Source organism: Schistocerca serialis, chromosome 4 (genome assembly GCF_023864345.2).
Source record: "Schistocerca serialis cubense isolate TAMUIC-IGC-003099 chromosome 4, iqSchSeri2.2, whole genome shotgun sequence".
Classification (NCBI taxonomy): domain Eukaryota; kingdom Metazoa; phylum Arthropoda; class Insecta; order Orthoptera; family Acrididae; genus Schistocerca; species Schistocerca serialis.
Window position 1 is genome coordinate 459,008,071 of NC_064641.1, and position 20,247 is coordinate 459,028,317.

Genomic DNA, 20,247 nt, shown 5'->3' on the forward strand with positions numbered 1-20,247 from the left:
ACTCGCCCGACCACGCAACATGTCTTCGGTCATCAAAAGTCGAATGTCGGTGTTGACAGGAGAGGCGTAAAGCTTTGTGTCGTGCAGTCATCAAGGGTACACGAATGGGCCTTCGGCTCCGAAGGCCCATATCGTTGATGTTTCGTTGAATGGTTCGCACGCTGACACTTTCTGATAGCCTAACACTGAAATCTGAAGCAGTTTGTCGAAGGGTTACACTTCTCTCACGTTGAACGATTCTCTTCAGTCGTTTTTGGTCTTATTTTTGCTGGATCTTTTTCCAGATGTAGCGATGTCTGAGATTTGATTGATAGTACGGGAAAATCCCCACTTCATCGCTACCTCGGAGATGCTGCGTTCCATCTCTCGGGCGCCGACTATACACCAAGTTCAAATTCACGTAAATCTTGATAACCTGCCGTTGTAGCAGCAATAACCGATCTGACAACTACGCCATACATTTGTTGTCTTATAAAGCCTTTGCCGAACGCAGCGCCGTGTTCTGCCTGTTTACACATCTTTGTATTTGAATACGCATGCCTCTACCAGTTTCTTTGGAGCTTCAGTGTGATATGTCTGCGAAGAAAGGGAACCAAAGTGAAACACACAGAGACGTAATCGGATGTCACTGCAACTTAGTTTACGAACACATCATCGGCCAGTATGCAAATAATTAGTTACAGTTTTCTACCAGAGTGCATTGCTGTTGTTCGTGTTTAGTTTTGTTATAAGTCCGGGAAGGATATATAAGGGGAGTGAACAGCGGTAGATGATCAATCGCTGTGAAGGGCACTGGGATGCAGCGTAGCCGTCTGAGACAGCGTCATCACCACATGACTGAATTTGAAAGGGGCGTCGTTGTGGGTATCCATTCGCTGGCGGTCGAATCAAACATTATCCAAACTTGTGGGGCACTCGAATGTGACTGTGGCTCTATGTTGGATTATATGGGTCGGTCAGTTTCTGATCGACCGCCTCCGATCACCACAAGGAGTACATTGAAAAGCTCTGAGGGGCAGAACTTATCTGGTGACTTGATAGAAGAAGAAACAGGAGGCGACGGGGAAGAAATAGGGGATCCAGTGCTAGAAACAGAATTTAAAATATCTTTGGACAAGATCAAATAAGGCAGACGGGATAAATAACATTCCATCGAAATTTCTGAAATTATTGGGGAAAGTGGGAATAAAATCACTAATCGAAATAGTTTGTAGAATGTATGATACTGGCGATATACCATCAGACTTTCGGAAAAGCATCATTAACACAATTCCGAAAACAGACAAGTGGACATGTGCGAGAATTATAGTACAGATCAGCTTAACAGGTCACGCATCCAAATTTCTGAGGAGAATAATATCAAGAAGAATGGAAAACAATATCAAGAATCAATTAGATGACGATCACTTTGGCGCTAGGAAAGTTAGACTCCAGAGAGGCTGTTCTGACGCTGCGCTTGATAATGGAAGCAAGGCTGAAAGAAAATCATGGCACGCTCATAGTATTCGTCGACCTGGAAAAACCGTTCGAAAATGTAAAATTGTGCAAGATGTTCGAAGTTCTGAGAAATATATTAAGAAGCTGCAGGGAAAGATGAGTAATATACAATATAAACAAAAATCAAGATAGAGCAGTAAGATAGAAAGACAAAGAAGTGCTCGAACTAAAAAGGGTGTAAGGCGGGGATGCATTACAGACAGCGAAGAAGCAATGATAGAAATAAATATAGAAGGGGAAGGTTCAGGGATGGTATTAAAATTCAGTGTGAAAGGATGCCAATGATAAGATTTGCGTCCGTGAATATGAAGAAGAATTACAGAATCTGGTGGATGGAGTAAACAGACTAAGTATTAAAGAATGTGGGTTGGGAGTAAACCGGACAAAGACAAAGCTAACGAGATGTAGCAGAAATGAGAATAGTTAACATGAAACTTGGGGATTACAAAGCAGACGAAGTTACGGAATTCTGCTACCTTGAAAACATTACCCATGGCCGACGACGCAAGGGGGACATAAAAAGCAGACTAGCTCTGGCAAAAATGGCACTTCTGGTCCAGGAAAGTCTACTAGTATCAAACATAGGTGTTAATTTGAGGAAGAATTTTCTGAGAAAGTGCGTTTTGAGAAAAGCATTGTATGGTGGTGAGACACGGACTGTGAGGAAAGCGTAAAAGAAGAGAATAGAGGTGGACAACTGTATAAAACATTGACAGAGGTATTCCTCACTTTCATGAGGTACGGCTCATGTAGGTGGAACGATGAAGCAAACAATCAGCTGCGATGAAGTTCCTGGGATCAGTTAAAGCTACAAATGACAGAATCACATACAAAATGAGGAAATACGACTGTGCTACTTCTGAAAATATTAACTTGTCATCTGCTGATACTCATACGCGTGTTTTCATTTTTCTTCTGTGTGTTCTTTATTGCATCGCAGTTCATGTATGGACGTGCCTTTGTTGGCACAGCAGACCAATCCTGGCATGAAACGGGCGGCCATGTACTAGAAAGAGGAGGGTGTGTGGCTGAGAATGGCGAATTTTGCAACTCTGACGTTTCTCGTTTTCCGGGTTTCGATGTTCCTGCTCAAAATACAAATCAGCGGCAGAAGTACTTTTGCGCCAGCAAGTACAACTGCTGCTGAGGCGTATCGGTTACTCGGACCAATGCTTAAACTCTTCAAGTTCTTCTTGAGTTAATCCTTATAAAGCTTCTGAGGGGCACAACAGGGCCTTCTACTTCTGCTCACTTTACTGTACAGATTTGTCAAGGAACTCTGTCTTTTCTCAACCGCCGAAGATACCAGTCGGTGACTGAAGACAATGGTTCCTGTGCTGTACATGTCTGTCTTCAGTTTTTCACATGAATTCAAGGCATTTGATGTCCATAATGAATCCAAGTTTATGTTGGTTGAAGCGTTCTAGTTTGTTAGATTCACGACGATATAGCACCCAGGCTTTGCTACTATAGAACAGGGTGCAAACAACATCTGGTCGACACAGCATAAGTTTGTTGCATAGTGTCAGATCCTTATGTAAGAAGACCTGATATGTGAGAAGTACCAGAAAAACATTAAAAAGCATGTTTTCTGTTCTCCGCGTGTTTTTCCGATGAGCAGTAGTTCCACCGTCCTTACCGTATCGCCGCTGGATTTTAAGGTCAGTGGCAGGAGGAAGTGCAAGTAATATGATTTTGTTGAAGGTGGAACTCAGCTTACAACGAAGTTTCACAATCTCTGTGATTCCGGAACCATTCCTCACGGCACATGGGCAAGAGGTACGTGATTTCAGACACCAGGACTGCAACGGATTTCCGCGAACTGAAGAACAGTAGAGCGACGCCTTGACTGCTTGGCCGTCTGGCGTGACCTTTTCCACCCACGCGAGCGTTGGGAATCTCAAGCGTGAAATATTCCTCTTCCGTTCGTTTCACAGTTGGATTTTAGGTTTCAGGGAAAAGGAATGTGGAAAAGAATATGGGAAGAGATGGAGGGATTGTGGGACACACCTCGTCAGCTATGAAATCTTCACGGGTTGTCATCCGCGTGGCGTCATCTTCTAGTCGCAACGTTTCAGTGGATCCATCATCTTCGCCTGAAGATCATGGATACGCAGTACATTGAAACGTTGCGACTAGAAGACGACGCCACTCAACTGATAACCCGTGAAGATTTCATAGCTGAAATACCCCGAGAAAGCCTGCAATCGCATGTCACACTTCGTCAGGTTGGTCCGCTGAGACTAGACCGACTTAGGGGACCCGGCTAGTAGCTAGTAGATTCATACGACCACGGAAAACTTGCCGTCCGCACTGTCTTCGCTACGGTAAGGTGATGTCTGCTGGAGAGGAACATTTAATTAAGTCTACACTAATGAAACGTTCCCTCATATCTAACTAGTGGACAGCTGCTGAAAACAAACTACTCCAGCACCAGCTAAGGGTTAGAGCGCCTATCGACGGACCCACAAAACGTACTTTAGGTAACTACACTGGGATGACAAAAGTCGTGGAATAACGACATGCACATATACAGATGATAGTACCTGTACTGTTAATGAAGCAAGAAGATAAATAAATAAAAATCGGTAGTATACACAAGGCATAAATGGGCAGCGCATTCGTGGAGGTGTCATTTGTCGTCGGGTGATTCATGTGGAAACGTTTCCGATGTAATTGTGGCCTCAAGACGGGAATTAACAAACTTTGAACGTGGAATGGTTGTTGAAGCTAGACGCATGGGACATTCCATTTCGGAAATCGTTAGGGATTTCAGTATTCCGAGATCCACCATGTCAAGATCGAGCTGAGAATACAAAATTTTAGACATTACCTCTCATGGAGAACGCAGTGACCGATGACTTTCACTTAACGACCGAGAGGGGCGGCGTTTGCGTAGAGTTGTCAGTGCTAAAAGACAAGCAACACAGCGTGAAATAAAACCCGGAAATCAACGTGGGACGTACTAAGAACATATACGTTAGGACAGTGCGGCGAAATTTGACGTTAATGGCCTATGACAGCAGACGACCGACGCGAGTGCCTTTCTAATAGCACATCGCCTACAGCTCCTCTCCTGGGCTCGTGACCAAATCGCTTGGGCCCTAGACGAACTGGAAAATCGTGGCCTGGTCAGATGAGTTCCGAGTTCGGTTGGTAAGAGCTGACGGCAGTGTTCAAGTGTGGCGCAGACCCCACAATGTCGTTGGCCAAGTTATTAACAACGCACTGCGAAAGTTGGGGGTAGTTATATAATGGTGTTGGCTGTGTTTACATGGAATGGACTGGGTCCTCTGGTTCACTTGGACCGATTATTGGCGGGAAATGGGTATGTTCGGTTAGCTGGAAACCATATGCAGCCATTCACTGACTTCATGTTCCAAAACAGCGATGGAGTTTTTATGAATGAAAGTGCGCCTTGTCTCCGAGACACAATTGTTCGTGGATGGTTTGAAGAACATTCTGGATACCAAGAGTGAACGGTGTGGCCACCCAAATCGCCCAACATGAATCCCGTCGAACACTTTTAGACATATTCGAGAGGTCAGTTCGCGTACAAAATCCTGCACCGGCAACATTTTCGCAATTCTGGACGGCTATAGAGGTAGTATAGCTCAATATGCTGGGGACTTCCAACGTCGAGCCGCTGCACTGTGCCGCGCTAAAAGAGATCCGACGCGATATTAGGTGTCCCATGGTTTTTGTCACCTCAGTGTAAATTCCGTCCTAAAGAAAGTAATTTTTTTATAATGACTCATTTCTTGTGGTGTCAGCTTTCTTTACACAATTAGGCAGCTTTCTGACAATAAAAATTCTACCCAGTTTACCGGCAGCGATATCCACATTCTGTGTTATCTTTTTAACCTGTTTCCTCCGAAACTGCACTCTCAAAACATGAACCTCCGTGACCGGGAAATTTGTGATTGGTCAGGGGAGACAGGTTACTGAAAAAATCAACCAAAAATTGTTAAAAATCTACGCCATCCAAATAAAAGTCTCAGGAAATTCAGTTGGTTGACAGACGCCTCGATTACTCCAGCCCTTTTAACGACGTTTCTACTCGATACTGTTGATAAAGGTCCGATTACCAAAAAACCTTATTTATCCTCTTTGAAGTAAAATAAGCATCGAAGACTGAAATGTTTTTAGGGCAGAGGGGACGTACTTCCAGAAGCGCCTGTAATTGCGATGCTGAAAATAAGAGGATGGCCGAACCACAATTGCAGCTGCATAATGGATCCTCGGCGCGCGCTTGACATTAATTGGAGTATTAGGCGGGATGAAGAGCCATCAGCTGCCGTAGAAGGAAGCATCGGGCTTTTATTGCTCACCATTAGAGTATAGGAATGCACAGCGCCTGTCGATTTTAAATCAGACGCTATATCAGCACGTTTCCTCTGTACAGACAAAGCAGCCTGGAAGGAACCCTGTGGAAGAAAAAAGATCTGAGTAATGCTTGGGGGGTTTGTGAAGGCTCTTAGGCTCTACCCGTACCATCAAGTAGCCAGAAAGGAGACAATTAGAGATTCCCTTACAGTCGGCGGGTCATAATTTAATAAAAGGTTATAAAATTTTCTGTATGGCCATGACCAACGATATTACTTTACGGATTCAATGTTCCTTTGTTGTTCTGACTACAAAGAAGCACAACATTCTACATAGGTCATTTAAATGAAAATCAGAAATTCATTATAAACGATTTATTGCTACTAAAGAATCAATTTCAATTAATTTCTTGCTCTTCAATGATCTCTACATACTAACCTTCAGTAGTGGAACAACAGAAAAAGTAAGTAGAAGAGAAAAAATATTCTATACGTCTTTTCGATTGTCAATACGTTTTTTTTTATCTTCATCGTAGAATGACACTGGCAGTCTCAATGACTACGTATAATGTGCAGTTCTGTAAAACACTGTGGTGATCAAATCGCATTGAATTCCTATTTAACCAGAGCTTCTTAATACAACGTCCGAGATACGAGTTGATACTCTTGTACAAAGAATAGCTACAGTCTATTAATGAGCTCATGTAGCCATCATATACGTTACTTACAGCTCACTAAAATCTGTATGTGTTGGCGTGCTTTCTGGAATTTGACGTAATACAGTTTCCGATTTTTGTCATCGAAGCTCTTGGAACAGAGTTCATGTAAATGTTTCTTTGTACGAGCACTTATTACATCCATACATATTATAAAAATGTAGGTCTGTATGTTTCACATCACCTCTTAAACCGCTGGACCAATTTCAGTCAAACTAGGTACACGTATCCCTTACTATCAGGCAACAATTTCTGTGGGGTAAAACCACCTACCTTTCATGGTTCAGGATGTACGACGTCATGAACAATGAGACGGATGGAAAACTACCGCATCATGAATGACGTTTACATGTGTTACTTCATTGCTACTAATTCTACTTGCTAAGCATTTTGCAGACAGTGTGCGCATAAGCCACTGAATGTACCTTCCTAAATGTATTATTGTACGACGCATAGTTCAAGAGTTACGACGTCATAAAGACAAAGGTGCATGAAAATGCTGCATCATGCATGAAGTTTTAATACGTTTATTCTTTACTACTAAGACGCCCCTAGTGTTAACTCAAGGAAATCCCTGACACCGCGCTTTTGACAGTTTTCAACATAGAAGCGCAAATTGTTGTAGGCAAAACAGTAGCCGTGTATACAGGTGTTGCATAGAAACCTTTAGAAAATCGCGTTGTAGACACCTGAAGCAGCTTTGCCCAGCGTACAGAAACTGTTCCGTTATTTGAAAGGTGTTTTCATGAATACGTACAAGGAAATGAAATTTTGTTCGATGTTACAATATAAACACAGTTCATTTTTTGTCTCCGCTTCTGATAAAAAACTGGAAAAATGAATACCAGGGTCGGACAAGCTTGTCAGATAGTTAATAATATAAGGGGCGATCAAAAAGTTTCCGTTCGAGGGCAACACTAACCTCTTGCTTGTACGCCGGTGCTTATATACCAGCATCGAAATCGCCCTGAGTTGCATATACGTTCGAGCAACGACCTCAACTTTTCGATCGGCATTATATATCTAACTTTGTACAGAATGCAGAATTGCTCCGTAAAGATGTCAATGACCAACGCTCCTGTTAATAATTTTTTGCGTCTAAAATATGTGATGAATACAGAGAGATTATCATCGGCAGAGAGGTAGAGAGGTCAGAAACATGGAGATAAGAATTGCAAGGAAACAACAATATCGGCTTCGTCTGTGTTTTAAGAAACTTGTAGCAGTAGAAGAATTCGGAAATTAAGAAAAAGTGATACTTGGTGGATTTAAATGTTAGCCGTCGCTGATTAGAATGTAAGAAAACTGTGTGCGAAATATGGCCTCTACGTCAGAAGATGGAAGGATGCGCTAACTTCCTTACAGCGAATTGACGCGACTAGAAACACAAAATAATTTTATTGCATTGGCGCGCTGCAGAAATCTTCATTTGCATATAGTACGCTACTTGTTTGGTTGAGTAACGCACAGGAGAGAAACAAGGGTACGTTTTATTACTGTGAAACTGAGCGCATATGAGCGATATGAAACTACGTGAAAAACGAACAAAACATAGACGAAATAAAACTTAATTTGGCTACGAGGAATAGTGGCTTGAGCGTCAGCTAATACAAAACATACTTAGGGCATTGTGTTTTTTGAAAAAAACGCTCAGACAAAAGTTATTCAACTTCAGCCTCTGTACGCATCGAGGAACACGAGTCTTTGTTTACTGAAAAAAATGCCAAATTCTCAGGTGAGTGTTTATTGCGTATAAACCATGAAATGGAAAACAGCTTTCATTTTTAATCTAATGAAATTACGGTGTTGAATAACACTTTTGGATAACGTGAAGGCGACCAGAGGTACCTACAGTCAGTATAGCGGTGGGAAATACATACATTACAGAAGATGACAACGCTGATCCGATCAGAGTGTGAAGCAAGACTGTCACCCCTACCGAGTGATGACAAACTAAAGGAATCATCGAAGTGCTATATGTAGTTACCGTTGCCGTTAGTGACACAGGAGCTTTGCGATGGGTCAAATTTGGTCAGCCCGGCCTACCCTTTGCATTAGTCATTGAAAAGTATAAGTACATTGCTACATGTGATTACCAGTTAACTACACGTCGAGAAAGTCATTCAACTTAATTTCGTTATATATACTTGTCGTTGTTGAGGTCTTCAGTTCGGACTGTTTAGATGTACGTCTCGACACTAGTGTGTCCTGTGCAAACCTCTTCATCCCTGCGTAACTACTGCAATATACATCCAAATCTTGAGTCGCCTTCTATGGCTGTTACAGCTCTACATTACCAAACTAAAGAGTCCTTGATACCAGACCCGACGTTTTGTCACGTTGTCATTTTTTTCCCAATGCAATTAATGAGTCGACTCTTCTTATGTCCAACGTCCTACTTTTTTGCCATCACATTTCAAAAGCTTCCATTTTCTTCGTATCTAATGTGATAACCGTCCAGATTGTATTTCCATACAAGAATACAATGCAACAGAAAGCTCCAGAAAAGACTTACTAATACTTAGATTAGATGCTAATAATGTTCTTTTCTTCAGTGTATTTTTCTGACAGTGTGAGTTTGCATTTTCTACCCTCTTTACTTTTACAGCTACGCGTTCATACACTGGGTGTATATTTCTAGATTATTACATATTGTTCCAGCAATGAATTTAAAATTTCAATGTTCCGGTTCAGAAAAAAAGCTATTTGGAAGCTTTCTCTTAGTTTTAAGGTAAACGGTAGAACTGGTTATCCCAGCCCACGTATTTCTTACTGTGACATTCCCACACTCCGTCGAAATCCAGGTTCCCTGAGATCTGACAGTAGGCCTAGATATCAAAAAGCCCGCTGTATCCAACCACAGATAACGTAATTCTGCAGCACTTGCGAAGCATCTCATCGACCCTACTCTTTTATACACGCAAACACACATAGACAAACTTGTCGTACGTATTTTAGTTTGGGACGTACTGCCTGCATCTACATCTACATACATATTTTGGAAGCCACTGTGAAGCGCGTGGCAGAGGATAATTAATACCGTATGACTATTAGAATTTCTTACTTTTGCTGTCATATGTGAAGCACAGGAAGAAAGAAATACAAATATCCCTGTGCCACTATAGCTAATCTAACATTGTCTTCATGGTCTGTAGGCCTGTACAGGAGCGATAGGTAGGGACCTGAAGTGTATTTCTCCATCCATCACTTAATAATGGTTCCTCAAACGTTGTAAGTAGGGTTTCTGGGCATGACGGGCGTCTGTCTTAACGGGTCATCGAAATCTACGTGGACTATGATGCCATCCTAAGTATCTAACCTAGAGCGTGTTGCCAATAGTGCAATGAAAGTCAGAGAATGCTCCCGCCTGACTAGAGAAACAGGTCAAAGTAAATCATATTGTATGTAATCATCTTAGGGTTGAATCTCTTTTTATGTGCTTACTTTAACAATACGTATGTTTTTGGATAGGGTCCGCCTTTAGAGAAACACAATTTTGTTTTTTAACCCAAACATTTTTCACTGCAGTTTCAGCATCTTCAGTGGGCTTTTATTTTTAATCTGTTAAAGATAAAGAGTGTTCTTTTTGATGTTTGTATACATGTAGCTATTAGTTTTTAAATTGTAATTACAGATATTTGAAAAAACACATAAATTATGGCTTCATACCCTTTTACCACATGGTGTGGTTTTTCTGAGGTGTTGTGTTTCTACAGTGACCGTTTTGTTCCACAGTTTGTCATCTGCAACCACTTATACCCTAAAGTAGATAAATTGTTTAGCCTAAATTACGAATTGAAAACTTGTCATTTCTATGCCTGAAATTATTTAATTCTATGTGTGTGTGTGTGTGTGTGTGTGTCATAGAATTAAATAATTTCAGGCATAGATATAACAAGTTTTCAAATCGTAATTTTGGTTTCAACAATTTACTTACTTTAAGGTATAAGTGGTTGCAGATGACAAACTGTGGAACAAAACGGTCACTGTAGAAACACAACACCTCAGAAAAACCACACCATGTGGTAAAAAGGTATGAAGTCATAATTTATGTGTTTTTTTCAAAAATTACGATTTAAAAATTAATAGCTACATGTATACAAACAGCAAAGAACACTCTTTATCTCTAACAGATGAAAAATAAAAGCCCACTGAAGATGCTGCAACTGCAGTGAAACATGTCCAGGTTAAAAAACAAAATTGTGTTTCACTAAAGGAGGACCCAATCCGAAAACATACGTATTAATATTGTATGTAGTGTGCGGGTGTTCTCCCCACACGTTAATTGTAATGGCATCTGTGTCTCCAGAAGGCGCTGCATGTGCTTTGTAAAGTAAAAGTCAGCTTAGGGTTTTTACATTTCTGGCGCAGCGTTACGTCGGCCAGGATCACGCCGCCTAGCGTCGCCGCACTTTGGAGCCACCCTGTGGGGGCAGGCGCACACCCTGCGCCCTCGACGCGGCTCCTCCGCGGAACTGGAGCGCCGCGCTCGTCCCTCCCTTTCACTGGCAACCTCGCGGAGCGGGGCGCGTTGTATCGACTATGAATATTTCGCGACTGCCGTCCCCCGGTAGCGATATGTTTCGACCGTGTATAGGCAGCGACCGAGCCCGATCTAGATGAGCCCATTGTGCACCGTCTACCTGCGCTCCACAAAAGCCGGGGCACAGTGTGGCGGCTGAGGCTCGCACCGATAGCTGTCGATCGGAAGAGCGGCGAGCGTGAGGCAGCGACGCAGGGCTAGCTCGCCGGCCTCTTGGCTGCGAGTGCTCTGGCCGTGGTGCATCATACACTGAATCTGTCATTATTATTACTGTTAACGTGTGTTTAGTTACAACCCTGCGAATCATACCTTTTTGTTAATTAACGCATATTCTCCGCCATTCCGAGGGTTCCGAATAGGCTTGCAATCTCACATTTCTGACTGTCGTCGTTCTTCCTCTGCATCTCTGAGACGTTAATACACAGTATGTAGCGGAGAGCTGGGCAAAGTGGCAAGACTAAGCTATTCCTGTTTTTTAAGTTGAGTAGCGCTAGACGGAAATGCATAGAAATGAGTGACTACAACCTGCAGCTACTGACGTATAATATCGAATAGTTAAGTTGTTAGCTTCGGCTCATGTTAATGGGCAAAGTGGCCACTTTTAAACTCAAAAATAAGAGTTAAAAACTGTTTTAACAAAGGACTAAATATACTTTGTTCTAAAATATGATAAGAATCAAAACTTTGTTCCTCAACTCCTGTACAATGTTCGTGACCCCAGAGCGAGCACAATTGTTCCTAAATCAGCTTCTCTTCTGGCCTTGAATTTGAAAGTTTTTCTCCTCAGTGCATGTACTCTCTACTCTCATCGCTGCCATCAAAAAGAACGCTTTTAATGTTGGGTTTCCTACTCTTCGCACTCTTATTTTTGCTGGCTTCCTTCTCTTTGGCTGCTTTGCGTTTTTCCTTCTCTTTATTTTCTTTTTCTGCTCTTTCTTTATTTGACGCATCTAAGTCACTCTTACAAGGGCTTGTTGCAAGTACTGCCTTGGAGCCCTTCCTTAGGCCGCTGCCTTTACGTCTTCCTCCTACACAAAGTGAGCAGAGACTGCCACCAAGATGGCCACTGTGCCCTCATTGACACACAAACTGTACTCCCTCTAATAGCATGACCTAAATTTTAATAACTAAAGCAGTACTATGGAGTCAAGGTATGGCAGTTTCAATTAAGTTTAGTTAAGAAGACGTAAGTCATATTCCCTCTCCACAACAAACTTTCAATCTGAACACTTAACATGAAATGAGGATAACTAAAATCCACAAAAATTATTGTAGCTCTGAGGAGAGACAGAGTAAACAGTTTCGACTTCATGGGGTGACTGCGACCTCCAGGGAGAATAATTTGAAGCATTTCCCTCACCATGCCAGCCCCTTAGAGGCTCCAGGACCCCATCGGCCGCTTTGCACGCAATGGCCACTTTGCCCAGCTCTTTCCTACAACACTGAAAAGTTCATGGTGCTTAGCAGTGTACCACATGTTAGGTTTTATTCCTGTTTCAGTTACGTAAGGAGACCGGGAAACTGACTGCATAAACGGCTTTGTGCTCGCTCGCTGTACTTAGGGCCGGCCGGTGTGCCGAAGTGGTTCTAGGCGCTTCAGTCTGGAACCGCGTGACCGCTAGAGTCGCAGGTTCGAATCCTGCCTCGGGCATGGATGTGTGTGATGTCCTTCGATTAGTTAGGTTTAAGTAGTTCTAAGTTCTACGGGACTGATGACCTCAGATGTTAAGTCCTATAGTGCTCAGAGCCATTTGAAGCATTTGTACTTAGGGTAATCATCGCAGTCCCTACCGAAACGATACCTAGAGAGCTTTAGTACATTCCTAGATTCGTCACTTAATATTGATGTTGAAACAAATTCCGGGCTTGCAGCCATTCGCCCAATACATCTCACAACATATCAACGGGGCACCCTCCGCTGAGCCATCGAAGACTAACGAAGACGTCTTTTTCTTCCTTTATTAACATTTCATTCCCCTCGCCCCGTATGGGAGGAGGGGGGGGGGGGGTGGTCTGTCAGCGGATACAATTCACCACTCTTCACCCATACGAGAGTAAAAGGTATAAAACATATTCTATAATTGGACACAACCGTTGACAGAATGAACGTTTGATGTAATAAAAAAACATATATTCAGCTGCAAAATTTAAAATGTATGAGGTGAATTTGTTGATTAATTAAAAGATTGACTCAGCTGAAATGGCAAATGGATGTTCCACGAAATATAAAAGAGAAAGGGACATTTGCATAAGTGAAAAATGTATAAAGCCAGTGTGTTGACTGACTAAGATAGTGACATAGATGAGGGAAGTGATGAGAGGACCTAGTCTGTGACAAAGAGGGGTAACGTGGGAACATATCAATTGGGGTGTTGCGTAAGAGGGTGTCAGTGTGGACGGATGTTTGGAGCAGGAATTCGGAAAAGTGAACAGGTATACTCTTCTGGGCCAAGCCTTAGACTGTGTTTAGAGAGGAGTGGAAAAGAAGGGAACTCTGACCAGGGGTGTGGGATGAGTTCTTGTAGATCTGGTAGGATAGGTATATATCACAGCGTATTTCATTTTTGGGTAAGGGAGGGCTAATGAAGATTCGTTGGGAGAGAACGCGTAGTGTGTGGAGATCTAGCGTTGGGGTATATGATGGTAGAGACGGGACAGAGTACCAGGTGCATTGAACAGAGGGAAGACTAGGGGATTGGTAGCGTCGAGTTTATAGATAACATAGTATTCTCAGAGGTGTTCAAGATGGAAGAGAGGGGAGAATAGCAGAGGACTGGTTGGATCAGGAATTTATAGGTATGGAGAATTGTGGAGTGGTGCAATCGCCATGTTCGGTCGGTTAGTAATTTTAATCTATTGTGGGTTTTCCGTTGAATGGTTAGTAAATGGTGCTTCCATGCCAGTCAGCGACCAAGTGTTAGTCTGAGATAGAGCGTGAGAAAGTCCTCCGTTACGCGATACATAGTTCATTGGTAGTATTCCGCGCATACGTCAAAATCAAGATTTCATGAAGACTACTCTTGCAGTAGCCTTGCTGGTGCAACTGTGGAGCTGACCTGTCATATGCGTTACTGATCGCATCGGCCGTTGGCTCCCACTGTACTCTCCGATTAAACCAAATCATAGAGTTCATGGGCTTCCACGCACTGCCCATCTTATAGCCACTGCCACGGTTCATCAGATTCTTATGTGGGCGAGCTCTTTAAGCAAACTGTAGGGAACTGCTGCTATGCGAGCTCTGTGTGCCATGTCTAGGGAAAATGGATATTCCAGCTGGCAGGTTAACAGGGCACTATCATTTAAAACCACAAACCAGGAACTGGATAAAGAGACCAACTCCCACAATCATATCCACTTCATCTTGGAATGCTTTGACACCTTGCCTAAATCTCCTGAGGTCTCCTCAGGCCTCATGACAGCAATACAGCACCCACCGCGTATCTTTATAGTTGGACTCCGCAAAATAGAAATTTGCACCCTAAACAGGAAATCACAAAAAGGTAGCAATTAGAGGATCATTAAGAACAGAAGCCGCAAAATGCGAAGTAAACATGGTTAAGTGGGTCTACATTGAAGATAACGAATGTGAATGCGGAAAAACACAGACGATTGAATATCCGTTCTTGTGTCCAATGGTGGAGTTACCCTGCACAGCGGAAGATCTATCTTTATTCAATGACAAGTCAATTCAAGCTGACGAGTTTTGGAAGAAGAGAGTTTGCATATTCTCGCCCGGACATGGCATATAAATTCAGCATATAAATTAGAAGACTCCATGGTTGGACTAATGATAGAAGTGCTCTTCTGATATGTGAATACACAGTTCAGAGAAGATTTCTGCAAAAATGTTGCTGGAACCCACACAGGATACTTCAACTTGTTATTCGTCTACGAATGTCGAGCTGACTGCTTGTATCTGGCATCACAACGTAATTTTTTCTCGTACTGTTCGCTTATGTACGCAGGATACGTCATGTTTTGTACACATTTTTCACAAATATGATGATGCAACTTGAAAGAACATTCCATTTTTATGGACCTTTCTGTCACTGCGAAGATTATAGCACGGATTTTGTAATGGCGTATTTTATAGTTTCCCACGTTACCAAAAAAAATTATTTTCCAGATTTCATTCCTTGTCATCAGTCTTCCGAGGCAGCGCTTGCATCAAGTAACCTCAATTATTGTTTATATCACAAACTCTGTCCATTTCGACTATTATTCCTCTATACGGCTCCCTGTGGTACTGTGGAAGTTATTCCCTGATGTCTTACCACATGTCCCTTCTTTTAATCAGTGATTCCAACAAATTCCTCTCCTCGCTGATTCTCCGAAGAATATATCTTATCAGTCCAATTAATTTAAAAAAAATCTTTCAACATTTTAATTATGTCGACGGGTTATTGAAAACAAGATGGAGGAAAGAAAGATTTAGTTTCTGTTTGGAAGATGAAGTATTACTTGGTGTGTGTGTGTGTGTGTGTGTGTGTGTGTGTGTGTGTGTGTGTGTGTGTGTGTCTGTTTCACAGGCTGAAGAATTATACACCGCTAAAATAAATAGCATTCTGGTCAGACTGGATATGTTTGAGGATCTGAGGATGAGAAAACAATTTTTTTCTGTTCCTTCGTGATTTTTTAAAATGTCCGGAATGAGCACTCTTGACTGGGATGTAACAGTTTTATGGCCACTTCTATCCTAACAATCATAAAATCGATTCAGCGTAGATGAGAGTTCAGGTGAGGATTTATTATTTGACCTTAAACGGAATATCTCACTGTGTTACAGTAACAGAAAAAAAACACAACACTAGAAAATAATTAATGTAGAATAACCAAAACTCGGTAATACATTAGTTTAGGTAAAATATTTAAATGATTAACATTGCAAGACCACAGGTAAATATAAGCGCGGCATAAGACACTGCAAAAGTAAAATGATGTTGCAATAATAACCGGACTAATCGTCAGAATGCTGAACACAAGCAAATAAAAATGCATATATTGTATTTATTGTATTGTGCAGTGCCGGATCTCAGTCTGCGGGATTGAGTTCCATGCCCGTTGTACTTAGTTGTTCAATACAGGGACAATTGATGCTCTTTCTGGATGACGCTGGAGTCGTCTTCCAATGATGTCCCATATGCGCTAGACTGGAGAAAGACCTGGTGGTCGAGCAGGCCAAGGCAACGTGTCGACGCTCTCTGGAGAATGTTGGGCTATAACAGCGGTATGTCGCCAAGCGGTATCCTGTTGGAAAACACACCCTCGAATATTTTAATGAATTGCAGTACAAAAAATCGAATAACGAAATTGACGTAGAAATGTGCAGTCAGGGTGGGTGGGATAACCATGAAAGTGCTCCTGCCGTCATAAGAATCAACACCTCAGACCATAACTCCAGGTATAGGTCCAGTGCATTTAGCAAGCACACAGATTGGTTGCAGGCCTTCAACTGGCCTCCTTCTAACCCACTGGCACTGAGGCACAACTATCTTTCATGAGAAAACAATACTGACCTTCATCCTGCCCGCCAGTGAGCCCTCGCTTCACACCATGGAAGTCGCGAATGGCGATGATTTGGAGTCAGTGGAGTGCACGCTACAGGGCGCCTGATTTGGAGCAGTCCTTGAGGGCACCAACTTGAAACAGTTCGCTGTGTCACTGTGGAGCCAAGTGCTGCTCCGATTGCTGCTTCAGATGCAGTACGATGCGCCAGAGCCATACACTGAACACGATGCTCTTCCTTCTCAGTAGTGCCCTGTGACAGTCCTGAGGCCGGCCTTCTTGCGATTGTACCACGGCTGTCAGCAGTAATGTAATCATGTACTGTGGCTACATTCCTGCCAAGCCGCAGCAAGAACATCCAGCTGCTCATAGCGCCATTACACGACCTCGTTCCCACTCCGTGAGGTGCTGATAATGGCGCCTTTGTCGCTTTAGCGCCATGCTTGACTAACATCAACTCACCACGTCCAATCTCAAGGATAACTAACGCTCACGACCATTACAACGTGTATTTAAAGCAAACCCGATCTGCATCCTCTTACTGGCGCTACTAACACCATTCTCATGCTAGTCATACGAAATCTGAATAGAGATCATCTTTCAGATGTAGATCATGCCTATCAATTTTCGTTCACTTCGCACAACTTCTTCTTCATCATGCTGCGAGGTGCCGGGGCAAGCAGTGTATTTAACACTAAATCCTTCTAGAATCTACATATGTAAATGATGCTCTAAGCCCCCCCCCCCTATTCTAACTCCGACTTTTGCTGTTGCACATGGATTAAAAATGTACGCGAACTGACTGTAATCAACCCTGTAAGTGGAATAGAAAAGAGTTTGGCACCTGCAATAATTTAATTTGATAAATAAGTTAAATAAAGGAAGGTTTCATTAACGTAGTGAGAAATGATGGGTTGCTCTACCGATTAACAGAATGAAAGTTCTGTCCAAAATAACAATATGATTTATTAAGACTAAACACAAAATAATAAACAAAAACACATGAAACATTTATAATACATCAAATTGGCTCAAATTGGATACTCAAACAAACGCTGTGAATGTGAAGTTGTCCCTAAACTAGATTGTGAGGTTTATGACAAAGTGGTATGTGGAGCCAATTCCTTGCCACTCAAATCTTAAGAGAGACACACAACTAAACCAACATTAATTGCTGCTACTCAAGACAGAACAAAGTTAGAAAAAGACGAACAGGCGCGTTCTGCTGAGCTCTGATTATCGCCTAGGAAAATCCCTATCTCCCGGTGCTGCAGACATACATTACCAAACTGTGTTCTTAACTGCCAGAACACGATCTGGCGTACCGGAGGCGATGGCTGGTTGCTTCGACGTCCTCGACCGAAAGGCGAGAGCCGACTACATAGAGCACCCGTACAGGCCGAACACACAACATTCCCGCCCCCACGACAGTGGCCGTGGTTAAACGTTCCAATCAGCAACTCGAAAACCGGCGGAAAATTCCACTCCATTGCCGGAGCATTACCATTCCACCAATGGAGATTCTTGGCGCCAATTTCTGCGCTGATTTTGCTACGTCACGGAGCTATGCCCTGAGCAAGCCAATCACAGTTACTATTTTGCAGAAAGCGCGGGAATTTTCCCGCCACAACTGCCTGGGTACACAAGTCATTCCCACGCCTCGCTGGTAGCCCGCCAGAAAGTGTTTTCGCTAAGATTCTGCGAAGTAACGGAACCTCTAGCGCAGCCGCTACTTCAGACCCCTCCGGGCGTGTCTTTTGACAATGTCGGCGTCTGCAAAGCATTCACTCGACTTCCTCACACCCGTCGGCTTAACCCTTTCCAGATCAGCATAGCTTGCCTGTCACCAGACCACCCGGGTGACGAGAGACGCTGTGTGGGAGGTCCGCGTGTGAAGGAATAGCGACTTTTCACTGCATGCAATTAGAGAGGAAAATCGTAAAATAGAAATATGAGAGGGGGCTCATGCCACCTCTCAATGCGATTTTTCTGTCGTCAGCTTATTTATATCTCTTAGTCATATATTTCTTCCCGGTAATCTTATGTTATTAGGGAACTTATGAGTATTAGATTTTAGTAATCTGTAGATAGCAGGGACATAATACAGAAATTACAGTCATACGATTTGTAGAATATGAAAGGGAGGCAGTAGTTGATAACGGAATGTGACAGGGTTGTCGCTTATCTCCAATGTTATTCAGTCTGAACACTGAGCAAGCAATAGAAGAAAGAGAATTTTGGAAATAGAATTAAAGTTCAGGGAAAAAATTGCAAGAAAACGTGAGATTTTCCGATGACACTGTGATTCAGGGATGGCAAAGGACTTGGAAGACAACGTATTCAAAAAATATTATGAGATAAATATCAAAAAAGTAGTCGTATTAACTCAGGAGACACTAAGAGAACAAAATAAGGAAATGGGGCTGAAAAGTACTAAATGTGTTGCTATTTTGGCCGCAAAATAAATGACGATGGATGAAATGGGAAGGCAACTGCAAAAGAAGTATTTCTGTACAGAAATGTATATGTTGAAGGTGTTTTTTGAAAATATTGGTCGGGGGTGTAGCCTTGCACCGAAGCAAGACTGGATGATGACAGGTTCAACAGGAGGAAGACCGTTTGAAATGTGGCGCTGCAGAAGAATTCACCCGGTTAGACGGTATATCGTAGAAGTAATGAAGAACTGCATTTAATAGTATGCCATCCTAGAAGGTTTAAGGACGTTTATCTCCGGCAAAGGACTGCCAAGGGGGAGATGACCATGAGAAAAAAATTGAATGAACAACGGAAGGATAACGTCCTACGAGTCGCGGGATGGAATGTCAAAAGCTTGAACATGGTAGGGAACCTAGAAAATCTGAAAAGGGATATGCAAAGGCACACTCTAGATATAGTAGGAGTCAGTGGGGTGAAATAGAATGAAGTCAACGATTTCTGATCAGATGAGTATAGGGTAATATCAGCAGTAAACGGTATAAGGGCCGTAGGATTTGAAATGAATAGGAAGGTAGGGCAGAGGGTGTGTTGCTGTGAACAGTTCAGTCATAGAGTTGTTCTTATCAGAATCGACAGCAAACAAACGCCAACAAAGATAGTTCAGGTATACTTGCCGAAGTCACAAGCTGAAGATGAAGAATGCAGAAACTATTTGAGGATTTTGAAAGGGTAATACAGTATGTAAAAGGACACGAAAATCTAATAGTCATGGACGACTACAATGAAGTTACAGGGGAAGGAGTAGACGAAGTGGTTCTAGGAGAAGTTGGGCTTGGGGCAAGGAATAAGAGAAGAGAAAGACTACGTGAGTTCTGTAATAAATTTCAGCTAGTAATAGCGAATACTCTGACCAGTCACAAGAGGAGAGGAGGTATGCTTGGAAAAGGTCAAGTGATACAGGGTGATTTCAATTAGATTACATAATGGTCAGACAGAGATTCCGAAATCAGATACTGCATTTAAGGCGTACCCAAGAGCAGATACAGACTCAGATCATAATGTAGTAGTGATGATGAGTAGACAAAAGTTTAACAGATTAGTCAGGAAGAATCAATATGCGAAGAAGTGGAATACGGAAGTGCTAACGAATGACGAGATACACTTGGAGTTATCTAAGTCTATAGACACAGCAATAAGGAATAGCTCAGTAAGCAGTCACAGAATT